This window comes from Eurosta solidaginis, chromosome 2, assembly GCF_040869045.1.
Source record: "Eurosta solidaginis isolate ZX-2024a chromosome 2, ASM4086904v1, whole genome shotgun sequence".
Lineage (NCBI taxonomy): Eukaryota > Metazoa > Arthropoda > Insecta > Diptera > Tephritidae > Eurosta > Eurosta solidaginis.
Window position 1 is genome coordinate 24,297,946 of NC_090320.1, and position 19,054 is coordinate 24,316,999.

The 19,054-nt window shown below is 37.0% G+C and overlaps 1 protein-coding gene and 1 long non-coding RNA gene across 7 annotated transcripts in view; one reads left to right on the top strand and one right to left on the bottom strand.

Annotated features, from left to right (window-relative positions):
- Positions 1-19,054, top strand: part of Shawl (Shaw-like) — a 437,991-nt gene that overhangs the window by 287,480 nt on the left and 131,457 nt on the right. Inside the window, exons 13-14 of one of the 6 annotated variants that reach the window (XR_010949352.1) lie at positions 12,415-12,496; positions 12,548-12,772. The exons of 2 other annotated variants lie outside the window; for them this stretch is intronic. The gene's annotated coding sequence lies outside the window, so the exon portion shown is untranslated. Of the gene's footprint in view, positions 1-1,211; positions 1,308-12,414; positions 12,773-19,054 lie in introns of those variants that run through there. 3 more of the 6 variants (XM_067764647.1, XM_067764646.1, XM_067764648.1) reach the window with 3 other exon arrangements.
- LOC137239394 (uncharacterized) overlaps positions 18,152-19,054 on the bottom strand; it is an 853,500-nt gene continuing 852,597 nt past the window's right edge. Inside the window, exon 4 of the long non-coding RNA XR_010949356.1 lies at positions 18,152-18,606. This is a non-coding gene — a long non-coding RNA (uncharacterized lncRNA). The remainder of the gene's footprint in view (positions 18,607-19,054) is intronic.

A 19,054-nucleotide genomic window follows, 5' to 3' on the forward strand; every position in this document is an offset into this window, starting at 1 on the left:
GGTTAGAAAGTGTTAAATTTCGGAATTGGAGTTTTATAACTGGCACTGATGCGCATCCCTTGAGATGAACAATAAATGGCCTAAACAGTCTTAAACGAGTCAAAAATATAGTAATGCTCCGATATTTTTGACATCCGGCGGCTGCGTGCGAAAAACGACGCAAATCGGCGGCAGCGGCAGCGTATATCGCTAATACAGATTTTGTTTCGGCTTCATGTAGCACTTGATAAGTCTGTATTAAAAACCTAAAACTAGCTAATTAATTACACAGTACCTTCACTGAGAGAAATGGTCCTAGTAAAATCAACAAATCGGTTCTGTTGTTCTTGACTTAACGGAGATTTGGTGAAATTTATCGAATTATGGTTAATTCGACCGAGTTCTTTGTCAAGCGAACAAATTAGTTTAGTCATTTAAACAGAAGAGAAACTCTCGCTCTTAAGTTAACAAAATTCTTTAAAATTGACAGATTCCTAATCAATCTAACTGATTTTTTTATTAACACAACTGATCTTACTGGTCATTTCAACAGCGATCAACAGTCAATACATGAGCAAATTTCAAAGAGAATTTTACGCTCACTGCGTTCTCTACTTTGTACTTATGTATGCTGTGTACTATATATATGCACATATTTACGTATGTATATGGCGGCCGCCGTGGTGTGATGGTAGCGTGCTCCGCCTACCACACCGAAGACCCTGGATTCACACCCCGGGCAAAGCAACATAACAATTTTACAAATAAGCTTTTTCAATTAGAAGAACATTTTCCTAAGCGGGGTCGCCCCTCGGCACTGTTTGGCAAGCACTCCGAGTGTATTTCTGCCATGAAAAGATCTCAGTGAAAACTCATCTGCCTTGCAAATGCCGCAACATTGGTACTTTCGTACAAAGCTGTCACAACAACTTTTTTTGTTCATTTGACTACTAAAATGGTCAATTACGAATCAACGATTTGTGCGCAGTTGATTCAACATCTTGTTGCGATGGATAAAAATCGACAGAAATTTCGGTTGAATTGACCCGTATTTCGGTTGATTTTACCAGTCTTTATCATATCCTTATAAAAATCAAATACTGGGACACTTTACCCCCAAATACGGTTTAACCCTTCTGCCATTTGTCATATGCAACAAGTGACAATTTGAGGTTTTATTTATATGATTAATAGTCGTTACAATGATAGCTTTTGTTGCATATCTTTTCCAGAAACCACATACATATATGAACCTGTCTATGTGCATATCAAACGGAAACAAATAAATAAACTCAACCAAGCAAGTGCTGTGAAATGTAAACACATACGTGAAGGAAGTGTGTGTGCTCTTGAACGAAAGTAAAACTGGGCAGTTGTGCGATTGTTAATCCCAGTGGATGATAAGCATGAAGTTGTAGGATACAAATATGTCAATATGTATTGTATAGACTACACAGGAGCCTGGATATGTCATTGTAAATGATGTTGACATCTTTTGAGAATTTGATATTTCGATGATAACTGTCAGTGCTTCGAAATCGATAAAGGAAGCTCCACGCATTATTGAATTCGATAAGCTATCATACCCTGCACATTCTGCTTGTTTTCCCTTTCGAATTTCATTCAATTACAGTTTTCTAAAATTACTCACAAGATCTCCCACAATCGGATGAATTGCATCTAAATATAGAAAGGTGTAGTGCATGGACAAATTCAGATTCATAAGCAGGTATTTGAAAGGGGAAACATCTGAGTTTTCGTACTGGTAAATTCAAACCCCATAATGGGGTTTTAGAGTGAAAGCTATTAGAAAAGCTCTTGAACTTCCACTATAATGTAGTTAAACAAGCAATTGCACGCATTTTGTGTCAATCCATATTTTCCCCATTCCTGGCAGTCTAGTTGACAATGAATTCGTATGTCTGAGGAAAATTCTTTAAAAGAATGTGAATGGTAGCTTGACGATAAGTACCGACTCTTTGAAGCACCTGTTCGACTATCAATTTCCGACTACTACGAAACCTATACCTACGTCGTGATTGTTGGCCTTGCAGAAATGCCTGTAAGGCTGCTTTGAAAAAGCTCTCCACTCGTCTGTAAAACAGTTATAGGGGACGACAGAGTACAGACGAAATTTCTTTCATAAAGGGGGCGTTTAAGAATATCATGCCTGGGGCCATAGAAATGGCTCTGGCCAACAAATTTCTGTGTAACAGAACTATCAGAACGGAGTGAGGTGCGGACGTAATTGGTAGAAAGTTGTGCAAAGACACTCAGCGGGTGGTGTTCTGTCTCCTCTTATCTTGGTCGTGGAAGTTAACGAGCTTCTGATATAACTAGGAGTCATTGGCTGCCCTCTGAGACTACGTCACAATCTTGATCAGAAGTAAATTTCTCGACAAATTGCGCGTTGCTTTGAAATTCTGTCTGGATGTGGTGGTTCAGAGGCAGGTTTTTTCTGATAAAGTTACATATCGTGTAATTATTTTGTACAACTGTGGGCCTCCAACAATGTGGAGGGTACAACTAAGAAGGCCACGATTCACTTGTACTACTGCAAGAAGGCAATCGATAGGATCTGGGAACTCTCGTCATATGTTTTTTTGTGACTTTTTGAGATGACAGTAAAGCCGATTCTGCTCTTTGGAGGGCTGGTCTGATAGATGGCATTATATAGCGGTGGTTGGTAACAGCAACAGCAACAACATCCTTGGCGTTGTAATGTATGCTGAAAATACATTCGGTGGATATTGCGGGAAAAGCGTTTGCCGTCCGGTCGTTGATCAGGTTTAGTGATATGAGCTGCGGACTTTTTGTATACGTATATTCCAACATTCATACCAACTTCGACTTCCTACCAGGCAATACAAACTCTTGTGTACCAACCACATTCCCCGGTGCAAGATTTAATACAATTTTCCTCCGAAAGGGAAATAGGGAGAGGGACTTAATTAGGGTAGCAAAATTCTTGAATGGCTCAAATATGAGTAAACGTGTAGGCTAGTGGGCGGATTTTCCTTCAGGAGCTCGATGTAAAACGCAATTTTAAGATGTCGATTTCTCTAAAAATGACTGGGAAAAAGGACCCATCCGTGGCAGTGGACTATATAACTTGTTTACGAATGCCTCAATTTTTTAAGGAGAGGTTGATTGGCGGCCTTTATATCAGGAGCTTGACGCAAGCCGCAACTTCAAGCAGTTAACGCCACAAAAGGGGACAGGCAAAAGGGAGTCCCATGGGGCAGTGGACTAATAAAGTTGTTTTTAGATGTATAAATGTTTTAGGGGCAGGTTAGTGGGCGTTTTTTCTCACAGGAGCTCGATGTACGCCGCAATTTTAAGCTGTAACAGGGAATATAAATTCATCTGGTGCTACCTAATTAAGTGTTGTATGGAGCTCGATGTAAGCCGATGGGATATCATTCAGTGCTTTTTTTTAAGATTTAACATCTACTCAGATAGAAAGAGACCTGCAACGGAATCTGTTAAGAGTGCCTAGTCTCGCTTGCGATTGCACTTAGCTATTTTTATATTTCAACAATTTGAGTCGCTGGTAACTGTAATACGGATCTCTGAACCTGCATGTGTACTAATAAACCGGACGTAGAGCACTGTGGGGAGCTCGTGGTTCCGCTTGCCACCTTTATGTGCTTCAAATCAGTGAAAAAAAGTTGAATGAATACTAATCTTGCAGATTAGCTCATCTAGCAATATTGATAGGACTCTCACGGGCCACTGTTCAATCCTTGTCAACGCGGAGTGTATTAATATATAGGAGAACCCTTTCTGCTGCAGTTGCATAGAGAATTGTGAAGTGGAAGCATACTTATAAGTACTTACATATATCAAAGATCATATAATAACTACTTGGTGTGAAAGTATTTTAATCGAAGCTTGAGCTAGCCGCAAGTTTTCATAACAGATATGCCCTCAGAGGGCGCCTTTCAAATTTCGATAACTGTTGAGCCTAGACTTTTGTCGCGGAATTTCCTAGTGAACCACTTTTTTCAATTCCCAAAACCACAGACTTTATGGGCTACCCTCGAAGCAACAAAATTTGATTTGCTTCACCACACTTCCCAGAATTTGCCCCCACTCTCAGTGTGTGAATTTCATGAGTGCAACTCAAATAACGAAAAAATTAGTAAAGCGAGCTCATTGCATTCTGTGCAGAAGCCGTTATTTATTTTAATTATGTAGAACAGAAAATAAGAGCATCTGTTAGCTGAACTTTATACAGACATAAACGCACACGCACTTGAAGTAGCAAAACAAGCTCCAGAGCCCCATATTTCAAGCAGATCTCTTTCCGAACCTCCAGCCTTGCAACCATCATCTAGATAGTGCTCGTAACACAAATATTGTCAAGACAAATAGTGAAAGTTCAACATTGTGCCACAGTTGTTGGCTCAGTTGGTGCTGTCATGAAATAGTTCGGGGTTTCCTACCGATGCTTCCGGCGACAAGTGGCCTAAAGCATAACTTTGACTTGTTTTAGTTGAACGTTTCTTTGTTCTGTTTATCACTATGTTCTAGCACCCAGCACTGTGTAGGCAGCAACCACCACTCTATAGGCAACCGTCGGTATTCAGCATTCGCCATTCAGCAGTCAAGAGACGATAGTCGGCTTGCCGTTTGATGCTCACTGCATTCATCCTTGTTGTTGTTCTATGGTTGCCGGTTTTGCTGTTTTGATTATCAACAACTTCAATTGTTGATTTTGTTATTGTTGTCAACATTGTTGGGGGCACTTTAACGGTTTCATCGCCTACTACAGTTTTCGTTGTTGCCTTACCAGGGGCAATTTAAGTTCACATGCAGCGCACCCGTTTTTTACTCCCCCCTCTTTCTTACGCTTTTCTAAACTATTGCAGTTAGCACATTTTTGTTGTTATCTTCAAAAACATATTTTGTTTTTGTTGTTGTCATTGCTGCCATTTTTGATGTTGACAAGCAGAAAAAGTTGGAAACCACAAATAGGGTTGCAAGCTTTTGCCATTCCATGTCTGCAACAAAATAAAGTTTTTTACGCTTGCGACGTCACACATTTACCTGAAAGCAGAGCATGTTGTTGGATTAACATAAAGCATAACAGCAACAATAACAACAACAGCATACTTAAAATGGTACAACATCCGAATAATTTTGAGCACGCTTTGTTGAAGCTCTGACACAAATGTCGAAAACTACGTTCTTCCTCAAGAATATGTTCATATTCATGTAAATGTTAGTACACGGTCGTCCAACTAACTAGCTTTAAACTGGTGGCAATAATGTCAATGGAATTAAGGTCATTTTACGTTATATCTCTTTGAACAGCGAAGCTACTCGAAAACGAATTATCGTAAATTGACTTTAGAATGAAGAGAACATTCATAAAATACCGCATACTGCAACTACGTGATGCAGTGGCCCTACGTCTCAGAGTCTCTGGGAACTTTGAGGTTTTTATTGTAGACAGCACCCTTTGGTAAACAAGGATAAAAATAAATAAAATACTGACCCCGGCTCAGCGGCTTGGTCCACGGAGAGATCGAACTTTGATGACGGAAAGGTGGCAGCGGGGCATTTATGGGCCCAACTTCAAGTGGGGATGCTACCGCACTATATTTCAGGCAGAAATCCTTGCAATATAAGTTTGCTGTAGATAACGGAGAGTCTTATCCTCGAGGAGTATCTTCATTATGTCTGACAGCTAGGCAGCTTTGCAGTGGCGTCCTAAAAGATCTGAGAGCCGAAAACAAAGTTTTGCTAGAATAGGTTCCCGGACATCAGAGACATGAACAAGCAAATTATCTATCCAAGCAGGGTGCTATAGCAGCATTACATGGTCCAGAGCCTTACTGTGGGTTAACAAAGGCATACACTAGAGTAACCATACGTGACTGGGAAGCACAGCAGTTCAGATAGCAGTGGATTTGCTGCCCAGGCCAAATACTGTTTATATTTCCAGATACGAGAGTATCAGACAAACTAATTTATTAAAGCAGTCAACACCTACGAACTCTCACTGGGTACTATACGAGGCACTGTAGTCTACGATTTCACCTAATTTAGTTTAATCTATCAGGCACACAATTCTGTCGCTTTTGCTGGCCTCCCAAGCTATGAGTAAGTCGGAGTATTAAGATGGGGAACAGCCGTGCGGTTTTAAGTCCAAAAATAGATATTGTTAAACGCAGTACAAAGCTTTATAGCTTCACAGCTCTCCTAATCTAATGTCAACCTCACCTGTACGAGGCAAATCCTGTGACATAAATTAAGCAAGCGATGCTCTGGCGACCGAAAACTTCTCATGGATATAATGTCTATAAAGTTCAATGTAGTTCTATTTAATCATCCTCGAGATGGTAAGGCTAATACCTTAATGAATCTTGTTACCGGAACAAAACGGATCTATAGCATCAAGAGCACTCCCACAAACAGTCCCTGTCTTCATGACTACAAGAAGTAGAGGTTCAAAAATAATAGTTATGTCTTGACACGTACCTTTTAAGGTCTCCAACAATAATAGCTGTTAAACCCAAGAATAGCTGTTAAACCATGAGATTTATTTTTAAAAATACCTGTAAACTTTAAGACTTATATATTAGGTCCAAACATAATTTCTACACTTTAAAATTAATTTTTTAATTCCTCGATATATAGGCCAAAACGTGGAGCCGGGTACCCCTAGAATGTGTTTATACAATATGGATAACAAATGAAAGCTGTTGATGAGTACTTTAGTACAGGGTAGTTTTTATACCTATTGGTGACTGGGGTCTCGAGATATAGGCCAAAACGTGGATCAGGCTAATACTATCAAATTGAAGCTGTTGATGTGTGCTTTAGTACAGAGTAATTTTTATACCGCTGGGTGACTAGGGTCTTGAGATATAGGCCAAAACGTGGACCCGGGTACCCACATATCTATTTACATACGTCCTATTCGATTTGCCTGGCAATTAGGGATGAAGATGAATGGGAAAAACTTGAGAGAAGAGAAAAGATGGAAGGAGAAGGAGACTGAGAAAAAGATAGAATGAGACGAAGATAGATGAAGCGAAAAGACGGAGGGATGAGTGAATAAAAGGATTAAGAAAAAGTGAAGGGGGGGGGGGGGGATCAGAGTTAGACAGAAAAAGCTTATTAAAATTTATGTGGATATACCAATTTAGGGCAGAATAACGTCTGACGGGTCTGCTAGTTTGGTATATAAATTTGCCTATATTAGTATTTACGATTTTTGTTTCCGGGAAGTAGACCAGAGACGGACTGGGACTGGGATTAGGACTAAGACTGGGATTGAGACTCGGAGTGGGACTGGAACAAAACACATACCACCCTCCAGGACTGGCAATAAGGGATGAAAAAGAATGAGAACTTGAGAGAACAGAAAAGAGGGAAGGAGAAGGAGACTTAGAAAGAGATAGAGTGAGACGAAGATAGAGATAGATGTATCGACAAAGATGGAGGGAGGAGTGAATAAAAGGATTAAGAAAAAGTGAAGAGGGGGAGGCCAGAGTTAGACGGAAAAAGCTTATTAAAACGTATGCAGATAGACCAAATTTAGGGCAGCACAACGTCTGCTGGGTCTGCTAGTAAGTAATATCTTGACATTTATTTTTTAGGTACAAAAATTACTTTTTTAGTTTGAGAATTTTTTTTTTTGGGTTTAAAATAACTGTTATGTTTTGCAGTCTATTACTGAGGTCCAAGAATTACCGATGAATTTTGAGGTTAATTTCATAGGTGTGCAAGAATAACTGTTAAATTTGGAACTTACTTTTAATGTCCAAAAATAACCGTTAAATTTTGTGGCTTATTTTTTTGGGTTTAATAATAATTGTTAACACGTGAGATAAATTTTTTACGTCCAGAAATACATAACTGTTAAATTTTAAGATTTATTATTTGGGTTCAGAAATAACGGTACAAATTTTTTGCGGTAAAAAAATAAATGTTAAAAAATCCCAAAATAGAACAGTTATTTTTAGGTCAAATATATGTATAAGCCTCAAATATTAACAGTTATTCTTGAACCTAAGAACTAATCGTAGAATATAGCCGCAAGATAAGGAACACAAAAACGCGGCAAGCGATGCGTCGAACGCGAGATGTAAATTTAGTTGAGAGTTAAAGAGCTCCGTGATAATAAAGGCATGTTCCCTACAAACTCGTTAGAGAAATAACACCTCAATTAACATAAGTCACAAAGAAAACGAAGCCGAATGCGTTTTAAGGCTCCGCTGTTTTTAGGCATGGAAAGCCTCAATGGCGTTAGAAATCCATTGTGAGTAATGGTGATTGGTTGTTTTAAGCATCGAGAAATTAGTTCTTGTATAATTTTTTTTGTTGTAAACATACGAATGTTTACGTATGCTTTCGCACTTTTGCCGCTTTTATTTTCTTCTCTACTCTCTTTATATTTCTCTTTTTGTTATTAGCAATCTTTCTATTGTATGCTTCGAAATGATGTTCGTTGATAAGCCAACGCCAACGTAGGGTTTATGTACCCTTGTGTCTTATGTTTGTAGTCTTGTGTCTACGTGTTTAAATATGTATGAGGTGTTAGCAAACCGACATAATATTTCATATTACCATATTGGATTGTAATGTATGAAAGCAGCTATCTTTATCAATGGGTTTATTTGAATAGCGCTTACGAGGGTGAGAGCTTATAGTGAAATGGTTTGGAAAACAATCTTTGGAAGCTGTTTTTAGGTTTGAAAACAGGTATTTCAGGAAAACTTTCAAATGAATTTTTTGGGTTTAATAATAATTGTGAACACGTGAGACTGATTTTTTACGTCCAGAAATACATAACTGTTAAATTTTAAGATTTATTTTTTGGGTTCAGAAATAACGGTACAAATTTTTTGGGGTAAAGAAATAACTGTTAAAAAATCCCAAAATATAACAGTAACTTTTAGGCCAAAAATATAAACCTCAAGTACTAACAGTTATTCTTGAACCTAAGAACTAATCGTAGAATATAGCCGGAAGATAAGGAACACAAAAACGCGGCAAGCGATGCGTCGAACGCGAGATGTGAATTTAGTTGAGAGTTAAACAGCTCTGTGATAATAAAGGCATGTTTCCTACAAACTCATTAGAGAAATAACACCTCAGTTAACATAAGTCACAAAGAAAACGAAGCCGAATGCGTTTTAAGGCTCCGCTGTTTTTAGGCATTGAAAACCTCAATGGCGTTACAAATCCATTGTGACTAAAGGGGTTTGGCTGTTTTAGGGATCAAGAAATTAGCTCAAGCATACTTCTTTTTGTTGTTGTTGTAAACATATGAATGTTTACGTATGCTTCAGCACTTTTGCTGTTGTTATTTTCCTCTCCAGTCTCTTTATGTTTCTATTTTCGCTAGTAGCAATCTGTCTACTACTGTCTATTGTATGCTTCGAAATGATGTTCGGTGATAAGCCAACGCCAAGGTAGGGTTTATCTACCCTTGTGTCTTATGTTTATAGTCTTGTGTCTACATGTTTAAATATGTATGAGGTGTTAGCAAACCGACATAATATTTCATATTACCATATTGGATTGTAATGTATGAAAGCAGCTATCTTTATCAATGGACTTGTTTGAATAAGCTTACGAGGGTGGGTGCTTATAGTAAAGTGGTTTGGAAAAAAATCTTTGGATAGCTATTTTTGGGTTTAAAAACACATATTTGTGTGAAACTTTCTACCAAATTTACTGTACGCAATTTTCGAGGAATGTGCATCATATACATACTCCATAATGTGACCAAGGAGAGGACCTAAATAGCAAATTAGGATATTGCAATGTTAACATATCGATATGACCCGGATGATGAGTCAAGTCGGTGGAGAAATATTCCTCTGTCTGTTTTAAAAGCGGACTGTTTTTATTTCCTTTTGAACATTAAATAGTTTTGAAATTTTTGAGATTTCTAAATAGTGTACCCAATCGACGCTCTTTACGCGTAAATTCACTTTGTCAGCACTACGTTTATGTTTTGAACCGAAAAATTTGATCGCATCTTGTCACAGACGCCTTTCGCATCAAAATACTTTCCTCCTTCGTATGCAACAAAAAATCCAATAAATCAATTTAGCACAACCATCGACATAAATCTCTTCATCTACCAATATTTATGTAAAAACTGAGGAGCGATTGATGAAAGAAATATTTGCGAAACTGAGTGGGCTGCATTTTTTTGCGGGTACAGAGAAAGTGTTAAAAAGAAAAACTTGTTAGTGTTTCGTTGAGGTAGGCATTAATAGCAATATTGTTGTTTGAATAAAATATGAAGAGATCCATCAAGTAAATCAGGCTTGCCAAAGGCTTTGTGACGCGCGCTGTATGAAATTTTAATAATGAACAAAAACGAAAATTGCAAAATGAAACTTAAGTAAGGGGAAACTCAAAAATTGTGAGCTATCCAAATGGATGTTTGAAAGAAAGCACAGTGAAGCCACTTTTTAATGAACAATACAAACTTAAAAAGATAGTTTGGATCTTCCATCTTTTCTCATGTTCATGAGTTTTGCTGCAGAAGCGAACATCATCAAAATCACGCAAAATGTAGCGTTTGCAAATTTAAGACGAACTTCAGACTTAGCAATTGATACTTAATTCGACTTGCCCATTCACATACAAAATTTTGTCACTAAAAATATGGGAGTGTTAATCTAAGTGATGCTTACTCTGACTTCAAAGGCTTACTGGCGTCACATGGCTTTAAATTAAAAGGGTTCGGGTTTTGGATCGGCTCGGTTCGAACCGGTTTCATTAAATGCAAGTAGAAATATCAGTTAACCTTCGAAGCGAGTAAAACTTGATGAATTAAAGGATTTGGGAATACTGCAAACTAGTTTTGAATCAAAAGTCAAATTTCCCAAAATTTTTGATGCAACTGCTTTGAATAAATGCACCACATGCATGTTGCGATTTAAATTTAATTTTATACTGGGTTGCTCATGCTTTCGTTTGTGCTAATATTGGTCTAGGCTTTTCGGGAACAGCCTTCTCGAACAGTTGCTTATTTATTTCTCTTTTATGTATCTGATATTCACATTTGTATTCTAATGATATGCGTGTATATGGTCGAGTAATGACGTCTGCTCTTAGGTGATGATTATATGATGTGTGCCCGTTTCTTTCTTCTTCGCTCTTAGCTGCTAGCTACATGCATGTATGCGAAACATTCTCTTTGCTTTTAGCTGCATTGTTTCTATGTATGTGTGGCTGCTTGCTTTGCTGTTGTTGTGAAATGCTAACATTCGCCACAGTATGTTTCTGTTCTGTTAATTTGAGCATTACACTCAACGAATGATATTTCTTCTGTAGCTAAGCAATTTTAGAGTCTCGGCGCTTGATAAACCAATACAAATAAACAAATGTAAGGCGCGATAACCTCCGAAGAGATTTTACGCCGAGCCTCTCTGTTTATTTGCGTTGTGCTCCTGTTAATTTCTCCTACAAATTGGTGGACCGGGACCTACTTATCCCGACTCCGAAAGGTATCTGCAAGGCAAATGAGTTTTCACTGAGAGCTTTTCATGGCAGAAGTACACTCGGAGTGCTTGCCAAACACTGCCGAAGGGCGACCCCGCTTAGAAACATTTTCTTCTAATTGAAAAAAAAATTTTCTAAACTTTTGAAGTTGCATTGACTTTCGGTGTGGTAGACAGAACACGCTACCAGCATACCACGGCCGGCCGCCTTGACAAACCAAAACCACAAAAAATAAATTACATCATAACCCCGGTTTTATTGGGCCACTTGAGACCAGTGCGCTGTCATAGCGTTCATTAAAAACAAGTAAGGAAGGCTAAGTTCGGGTGTGAGCGGTGCCACGCCCATTATCCAAAATTTTACCAGTTTTCTATTCTGCGTAATAAGGTCAACCCACATACCAAGTTTCAACGCTTTATCCGGCTTTGGTAATGAATTATCGCACTTTTTCGGTTTTTCGAAATTTTCGATATCGAAAAAGCGGGTTATAGTCCGATTTCGTTCATTTTAAATAGCGATCTGAGATGAGCGCCCAGGAACATACATACCAAATTTCATTAAGGTACCTCAAAACCTCAAGTTATCATGTTTACGGACAGACGGACGGACGGACATGTCTAATTGAATTTCTTTTTTCGCCCAGATCATTTTAATATATAGTCTATATCTATCTCGATTAGTTTATGCCGTTAGCTCTGCTCAGCTGAGTATAAAAATTATAACAAAACATTTTCGAACTCCAAGTTTTGAGTTAAAGTTTCCATACAAATAAATTTCTATAGAAATTGAAACGATAAGTCCCTTTAGCGAGTGCCCACTGTTTTAGCCATACATAAATAAACGCAGGTATCTCAGCAGTAAGTAAACACAACAAAAGCAGGTTATTGATAAATATTTTAAAAAGAATTTTCTTATAATAAGAAAACAAACTTTTCATAATTGAATTTATTTTAGGTATGTAAATATTGTAAAAAATGAGAAAAAGGAGACACAGGTGCTTTTATGAAGCACAAAAACGACTTTACAAACTACTTAAGTAAGTAAGTAGATGTTCTTACGTTAAGTATCAACATATTTCTGTTTTTAGGTTTCCATTAACATAGAGAATGCGAAAAACAAATTTGATTGAAATTTAAATTTTAACTTAAAATTAAGTAAATAACATAAGTAGTTAAGTAGAAGTAATAAAGAATTTAAAATTTCAAAGAAATTGCATAGTTCGTAATAAAAACTTTTAACTTGTTCTAAGTGTATTGTAATTGAAAGTTATAAAATATTAATAATGTTTAATTTATTAAAAAGAAGAATGAGAAAACTTCCAAAGTTAATGTTGAAAGCAAATATTTTTAAGAATTTTTAAATTTTATGCTAAGTAAATATGTATGTAAGTAAATAAGAATGTAGTTATGAAATTGAATATAATATAAATAAAAGAATAAATATTGTTTAGATAAAATTTCCTAATAACAATTAATTCTAAATTATGTACACAGCCAATAAAAAAATTTAATTTAAATAAAGATTAAATACAAAAAAAGGTTGGTTTTGGTTGTTGAATTTGTGTCAAAAGGAAGCTAGATTGATTGTGTAGGGTCCACAATGATGGAATGACGGATTAATCTACAGGTTGGTACATATGTATTGAAAGAAAATTTTTTTGAATTACTATTTCGTTCGAGAGATATTTACAGTAATCGGGTTTTCGATAAGAAACGAGATTTCTTACGTAGCGACTGATCGTTTGTGTACAAATAAACTCAATTTTGGCCTTGAAGGGTTAAAGTTGGAACTTTGTAACAAATTGTGGACTAATCTAGAGGTATGTAGCTATATACTGCAAAAACAAAAACTTTGTTATTTGGCTTGGTTCAACAGATATACACCAATTTACTATAGTCATCTGAATCATTTTCACTTGCAGCATCGGCCTAAAAGTATGCAATGGTTGTTTTAAGTTAGAGAAAGCAACAAAATTTGACACACACACCCACACGTATTAGTGAAAATTGTCTGCTTTTGTAGTTCTGCGAGCCTGGTAATTCATCGATGTGGTTAATGTAGAAAAACGAAAAACGCCAATGGAAAAAATTAGCCGCCTTGGCTGTTTGGTACGACGTTTCTGTTCTGTGTGGCGTAATTTTGGTAAATACCGATAGTTATTTCTGATAACGCTGTGGAATAGTTCGTAAAGATGCTTAGCAGAGATTCCGAGTTCAGTAAGGAGGGTCGCTTTCCACAAAGGATTTAAAAAAAGCACAGAGTTGTGGCAGAGTACACATTTTGATGGTACTCTCTTGCTGAGATCGTACCACTAAAGCCACCTACAGTATTTAAGGCAAGGAATGATGTCATTACAAGAGTGTGGCTGGATGCATATTGTTTGCGGTTGCGGATATGAGCTCAATTGTGGGCTCAATGCCATAAGATTCCAATAAACCATTGCTTTTACTGAGGTTTTTTTTACGGCTTTGGAGCATTTGTTGTAGATAATGGAGATGAACTTGGAAAACAGTTGAACGAGTTCGTCTTGTAGTGTATGTTACGGCCTTCGAATCTGTGGTAGTTGCAATTCTTAACCCCAACTACTACTTATGTTGTACTTAACGCATTGGTTGCGTTGCTAAGCCTTTATTACAGCGTCATAAGATAAAAATGCAACGCCTTGCCTGTTTCTTCGCATTGAAGAGTGGCTAAAGCGTTTATGTTAAGTAGTGGCTACCAAACTCAGCATAACAAATAGGTTTCGGAATCGGTGAATACGACTTCCAAATTTATCAAACTAGCTGCTGGCCTCCAAATTGACCAGAGATTGCAGTTGTACCGATGTGTAGAACCTGCATACATACATACATACAGCAATGAGAATTTAAAGCGGGTCACTCTGAAATACGCATACATACTGCGGCTCCGTCTCACGACTTACGAGTAAAGATTACTTGCCGTCACACAACACACCAAATTACGCTACTTACCGTCAGTAAATAACTCAAATCTCTACCTGGCCTAGACCGCCCAAACTAAAAAAGTCTATTATGTGAAGATTGAAGACTCGGATGAGATTTAGATCGATCCACACTGATCCACGCTTGAGGTTTTATACCAACTCCAAACGGCATATTCCGCAGCCTTTTTTACCGAAATGTACTCAAAGTGCATACAGAATGAAGTTTTCAGACTGGGTTACACGCCTTTACACTGATCTTCAAAGGATCAGGAACTCGACGCTCGGTCCACGATTTCTACTTACCCGACTTTTGAATGCAAGAAGACTTATAGGGTTCCACTTCGTCAAAGCAGATCTTTTGCTCGATGCTTTGGCTTAGTCCACCACTGGTGACACCACAATTTTAACTGATAGATCCGGGATATAGCGGAAAGCAGGCAGTATAATTATTTGGAAGATTATTGTGGAATTGATAAAGCGAGTTTGCATCTTCTGCATTAAAAATAAAAATGGATGGGACAACTTTAACAAGGAATGGCATAACCAGTTTTAACCGTCTGCTATTTGCAAATCTAAGGTGAACCTGGAATATCCACTAAGCAACTTTACGAACTACCCATTACAAGCACATAGATCAAAAACCCACTAAACACCCACAGATCCATAAATGCGGTCGTCGCCGCCGACAATTTTTTCCATTCGCGTTTTTCGTTTTCTTACATTGAACACATTGATGAATTACCAGGCACGCAGAACTATAAAAGCAGACAATTTTCACTAATACATGTGGGTGTGTGTGTCAAGTTTTGTTGCTTCCTCTAACTCAAAGCAACCATTGCATACTTTTAGGCCGATGTTGCACGTGAAAATTACTCAGATGACTACAGTAAATTGGTGTATATCTGTTGAACCAAGCCAAATAACAAAGTTTTTGTTTTTGCGGAATATAGTTACCGACCTCTATATTAGTCCGCAATTTGATACAAAGTTCCAACTTGAACCTTTCAAGCCCAACATGCAGTTTATTGGTACACAAACAACACAACACCTACATTGCCCTTAATCTTTTGAATCAAACAAGCTTACTTAACTTTTGTGTTGCGTTACATAGCAACGTATATGTAGATTAAGACACAATTTGGCTCACGATTCCATCGTTAACGGTTGAAACATTAAGAAGAGATATCCGGTTTATCGACAACTACTGGCGATTAAAGATACTATTGTGTATATCTTTTGAACCGTTAACGGTGGAACCATGAGTCAAATTGTGTCTTAATCTACAAGTAAATAGCTATATATTGCAAAAACAAAAACGTCGTCGTTTGGCTTGGTTCAAGAGATATACACAAATTTACAGTAGTCACCTGAGGCATTTGCACTTGTAGCATCGGCCTAAAAGTATGCAATTGTCGTTTTGAGTTAGAGGAAGCAACAAAATTTGACGCACACACCCACACGTATTAGTGAAAATTGTTTGCTTTTGTAGTTCTGCGGGCCTGGTAATTCATCGATGTGATCAATGTAGGAAAACGAAAAATGCCAATGGAAAAAAATTAGCCGTCAGGGATGATGTTATTGACGTTTCTGTTGTGTGTGGAGTAATTTGGGTAAATACAGATAGTTATTTCAGATAACGCTGTGGAATAGTTGGTAAAGATGTTTAGCAGAGATTCCGAGTTCAGTAGGGAAGGTCGCCTTCGGTAAAGGATTGAAAAAGAGCACAGACTTGTGGAAAAGTAGACATTTTGATGGTACTTCTCTTGCTGAAGTGCAATATAATCATCGGGATCAGGAGATAAAAACGGCTTAAGGTACGTTTATGATGGAACCTTGAATCAAATAACGGATTAATCTACCTATGTACTGGAAGTAATTGTTTTCTGAAGTAGTACTTCATTCAAGAGATATTTACAGTAATCGGGTTTTCAATAAGAAACGAAATTTCTCAAGTAGCGCTTGAACCTTTAATGATAAAACGTTGAATCGAATTGTGTCTTATGCCCCTATTACGGTATTCAACTCAACTTAGTTGGGTTGTAATTAAAACAACTCAACTTTCAAACAACTTAACTCCTGTTTGGTATTACGAATTACAACTTATTTCAGTTGAAGTTGAATTGGTGCTGCCAAGCTAAGAAAGTGATGATTTGACAGATAAATGAACAGCTGAACAATTTGTGGCTAAAATTTAAACATTTGCAAGTGATTCTTTATAAATAACAAAATGGATATTAGCACACTTTTTTTATAACGACGAAAATTTTAGTGACAAATGCGTCAAATGCGCAATGTTGCGAATAAGAAAACATTTACGCGATCACTCCAATTCCTTGGAATTACCAAGCACCAAGTAGGAAAACGTTTAAAAAGTGACAATTGATAAGATTCTAATGTAGTTATTTTGCAGATTTGTAAGCTATTTTCGGTTAAGTAAGGAAGCATTTTGCTCCTTACTAAACGAAATGAAGGCCCATTTCCGCAAACGCGTTCGAGGGACAGCTGCACCTCATATTTTAAAATTATGCGCTACACTCCGATTCCTTGCTGACGGCTGCTATCAAAAATGCTGTAGAAATGATTTTAGTTTTGGACTGGCACAACCTACAACATCTATAGTTGTCAAAGAGGTCTTAGATATTATTGAGGAGCATATTAGTGCGAAGTGGATTAAAACCCAAACAGCAAAAATTGTATTTTACTCTAAAACAGGATTCCCAGGAGTAGTAATTAGTATCAACGGGACTCACGTTCGCATAATTTCACTTTTTTTGGTTGCATCCGAACTGCGGCCAGCCTCGTCCAACTTCGGAATGTCGCTCCATAAAGTCAAAAAGTTATTCCTTCGTTTTAACGTTGTTTTTTCTATAAATGTGTACAAAATTGTAGATTTTTGTTTGATTAAAAAAGGTTTAACTACCGGTTTTAAATTTTTTATTTTTTTCGGTAACGTTTTATGAGACCGTGCACCATCTAACTCTTATCAAAGGTGGTATCAAAAGACGCGTTTCGATCTCCGTTTTTAGGATTAGAAAGCGAAAATTAAAAATTTTATTTCTGTCGAAAAATATTCACAAAAACCCACAAAATAGCCCCGTGAGGGCCCAAAATATGAGGCCCGATCCATAGTTTGTTTGCACATAACATCTTTCTGCGTTGGCGGCCTTCGGTCGCGATTTGTAAAAATAACCCTGGGTTGGTCCAACGCCTTTCTGCATAAGTATGTACAACAAATCTGGCAAAATACAACAACCACATGAAAATTAGAGGTCGAAAGGTGTCTTTTGATACCAACTTTGAAAATTTTTGTTAAATACTAGGTGGTGTGCCGTCTTGTAAAACGTTACATTTTTTCAAAACAACTGCAAAATTGTATGAGACAATTGCTAGTAATCAGTTGTAAGATTTTGACGTCTTTGATAACTACACCAACACAAGGATGTAAACGGTAATGCCACAAAAAGTTGTTGGACTAGACAACTCAACCGACATTTTTTTTTGACAGGTTGAGTTGTAATCTGTAATACCAAATTGCGAAATTTCAACTCAACTAGAGTTGTGCTGTAAACGGTAATAGGGGCATTAATCTGCAGTTATGTAGATATATACCGCAAAAAATTTTCGTTAATCTACAAGTATAATATATATGTATGTATTTTAATATATACTTACATGTACTTTCATATATACATATTTTATAATCCAATTTATTTTAATTAAGATTGACATAGATCCTGAATAATTTATTTCACCATAAATTTATTTAGTAAAATACAAATTGAGTTTGGATAATCTTTTAAAAGCTACAAAGTCAACACAAACAAAAGCATGAATCTTTCAACTAAAACCAAACAAATATAACTACGAACTCAATCATGTGTAAATCCATAGGTATATATGTATGTGAGAATATTCATTTTGTGTCATGCAAAAAATGCAACCCGTAACCGATGAATCCGAGATTTGTTTAGAGTTTTGATCTCTTTATATGTGCTGAACTGGTCCTTTTTGTTCGAGCGTATTCTGTGATGAAACTTCTCACCTTCACGAGCACTGTCGCACAGCTCTTCTTTTTCCGCATACGGGCACAGGCGTAAAGCTCCTCCTTCTACCTCTACGGCTTGAAACCTCTTTCGCGGTTATCGCGCCATGTGTTTATTTATTTATTCTTGGTTGGTTGAAAAACCACAGCAACACTGAAACTAAAAGCAAAGAATATTTGAAATATGGAAGTTTCATAAAATATCTCAAATATATATGGTTCAATTTATTAAATTTTATTACGAATGTACGTACATACAGTAGCGAGCACGAAAATAGCAGTAGCAATTTTTAGCAAATTTCTTAAAATAAATTCATATTTTTGCCAGGAAACAAAAACGTTTTTAAAATTATTCGAAATAAAATAATAAAAAAAAAAAAAATGTTTAAGGTAAACGGTTTTATTGAAAACAATACTTACATGAAGTAATAATAATACTAAAAGCTAGAAAATTATTAGGTAGGTCCTAGGTACTATTCAGCACACTCCTCATCAAAATAGGGCGTTGATCAGACAATTAAATAAAAGCGTTGGGCGCGTGAAATTTCTAAAAATGTGAGGCGTAGCATAACCTGATTAAGGTTCAGTCGGTCTTATATATGACTATC